The sequence below is a fragment of the Mastomys coucha genome, unplaced genomic scaffold (genome assembly GCF_008632895.1).
Source record: "Mastomys coucha isolate ucsf_1 unplaced genomic scaffold, UCSF_Mcou_1 pScaffold16, whole genome shotgun sequence".
NCBI classification, from domain to species: Eukaryota; Metazoa; Chordata; class Mammalia; order Rodentia; family Muridae; genus Mastomys; species Mastomys coucha.
In genome coordinates this window covers 12,651,412-12,654,228 of record NW_022196898.1, presented here as the reverse complement: position 1 = coordinate 12,654,228, position 2,817 = coordinate 12,651,412, and positions in this window count along the sequence as shown.

Genomic DNA, 2,817 nt, shown 5'->3' with positions numbered 1-2,817 from the left:
TCTCTCGTGATTCCTTGGGTGTACATCCTCCCGAGATTTGAGTGGGGGTCTCCCTCAGGGGTCTTTCACACCAACCGTGGAATTTCATCCCACTAAGTCGAACAGCACACAATTTAAAACATATGAATTCATGGGTTTTGTACTTAATCCTCTGGGTCTATAATGGACCACCAATAGCCAAAACTATGGAAGTAAAGATAGAAGACAGGATTGTATACTCAGAACTTTAAGCAAGTAAAGTAAGGGAGAAGAAGAAGGTCATGTATGGAGAACACGGAGATGATAAGGGTATCCTTGGAATAGACAGGAGATGTGCATGTTTTGTGACAAAAATCTGTGTGCACAGGGTGCTAACTTCTAGTCTTCAGTGAATATCCAGCCTTCCCTGATTCTTCTAGCAAGAAGATTAGGACAAAAATTTTTGGGAGGCTCTACCTTCACATAATAAAAGGTTTCATAATAAAAAGGTTTCAGGTGCATTTACTTAAAACACTTTTAGTGTTTTGATTGATCTGGATCACTTCCTGGTCTTGTAGCAATATCCATATATACATATCTTTATTTTCCCTTCCAAAACCCCCCCCACCACCACCACCACCACCAACAGCAAACAAACAAACAAAAATACCAAGCACTTAAAAACTCATATCTGCCATTTTGTAGCTTTTGCTTTCATTGTTGGTCAGGTATCTCTAACACCTTTAAATCAGATGTTTAAACAAAACAGAAAGTGGTGCAAATTAAAACCAAGTGGTTCAATCACTTTATTAGTTTATAATAGGTGGCACAAGGCACTGACTAGTCTTGTTAATAAGCAACACATGGCTTTCAAGTCAGTGTGTGAATAAAAGTGTGCTTTACATTTCTCAAGTATTCTGCCTTGAATTCTGGAATATATGCTTATTTTATGCGATTAGATAAGGTAGTAAGTAAAGATTATTACTATTATTATTTTATTTATTTACATTTCAGTCATTGCCTCTCCTCCTGGTTCCCCCTCCCACCGTTCTTCATCCTATTCCTCTTCCCCCTTGCCTCCAAGAGGATGGTCTCCCGCCCCAGACTTCTCCTTTTCCTGGGGTGTCAAGTCTCTGGAGGATTAAATGCATCTCCCACTGAGGCCAGACCAGGTAGACCTTTGCTATATATGTATTAGGGGGTCTCTGCCTGGCCGGTGTATCCTCCTGGTTGTTGGTTCAGTCTCTGAGAGCTCCCTGGGGTCCCAGTTAGTTGAAACTGGTGTTCTTCCTATGGGGTTGCCCTCTTTTCAGCTTCTTCAATCCTTCCTCTAATTCAACCATAGGGGTCCCCAACTTCAGTCCAAAGGTTGGGTGTAAGTATCTGTGTCTGTCTCAGTCAGCTGGTGGTAGGGCCTCTCAGAGGAGAGCCATGCTAGGCTCCTGTTTGTAAGCACATCATAGGATCAATAATAATGTTAGACCCCCATGAGATGGATCCCAACTTGGGACAGTCATTGGACCAACTTTCCTTCAGTCTCTTATCCATTTTTGTCCCTGCAACAAATCTGGGTCAGAAATTTTGACTGTGGGTTAGTAACCCAGTGCCTCTACTTAGGGCCCTGTCTATCTACGGAGGTAGGCTCTTTGAGTTCCCTCTCCCCACTTTTGGGCATTTTGGTTGAGGTCACCCACATTGAGTCCTGAGAGTCTCTCACCTCCAAGGTCTCTGGTACTTTCTAGAGGGTTCCCCCACACCCCGCTCCTTATTTCCATGCATTCTCCTGACCCTTTGGGCTTCTCCCCTGCTCACCTACCCAATACCTGATCCTGTTTCCTTTTCCCCTCCCGCACCCCTCTCCCATCCAGGTCTCTCCCTCCCTCTGCCTCCCATGATTATTTTCTTCCCCCTTCTAAGTGGGATTGAAGCACCCTCATTTGAGCCTTTCTGCTTGTTAAACTTCTTAAGTTCTGTGCGTTGTGTCCTAGGTATTCTGTACTTTTTTGGCTAATATCCACTTATCATTGTGTACATACCATGCATGTCCTTTGGGGTCTGGGTTACTTCCATGCTCAGTATATTTTCTAGTTCCATTCATTTGCATTCAAAATTCATGATATCCTCATTTTTAATAGCTGAATAGTATTCCATTCAGTAAACGAGCCACATTTTCTGTATCCATTCCTCGGTTGAGGGACATCTGGGTTGTTTCCAGCTTCTGGCAATTACAATTAAGGCTGCTATGAACATAGTGAAGCACATGTCCTTGTGGGATGGTGGGGTGTCTTTTCAGTATATCCCCAAGAGTGGTATAGTTGGGTCTTTAGGTAGAACTATTTCCAATTTTTTGAGGAACGGCCAGATTAGACACAGGGAACCTATGATAGTCTCAAACTCATTATGCGGCTAAGAATGGCATTCTGTTTCCTCTGCTTCCATCTGCTGTTTGATGGGATTGCATGCCAGCATTACACCATTTACACGGTTGGGATTGAAACCATGCCAGGCAAGTACTTTTATCAACTGAGCTGACACCCAAGTCCCAGGATTAAAGATTGTTGGATTTTTTTTTGAAGATTTATTTATTTTATGTATATTTTACATACATATTTATTTTACTAAAATAAAATATGTATGTATTTTACTGTAGCTGTCTTCAGATAAACCAAAAGAGGATATGGCATTTGATTATGGATGGCTGTGAGCCACCGTGTGGTCTCCAGGAATTGAATTCACGACTTCTAGGAAGAGTAGTCAGTAGTACTCTTAACGGCTGAGCCATCTCTCCAACCCAACCCACATTCCACAAGGAACTCAAGAAGAAGGAAGACCAAAAGGTAGACATTTCATTCCTTCTTA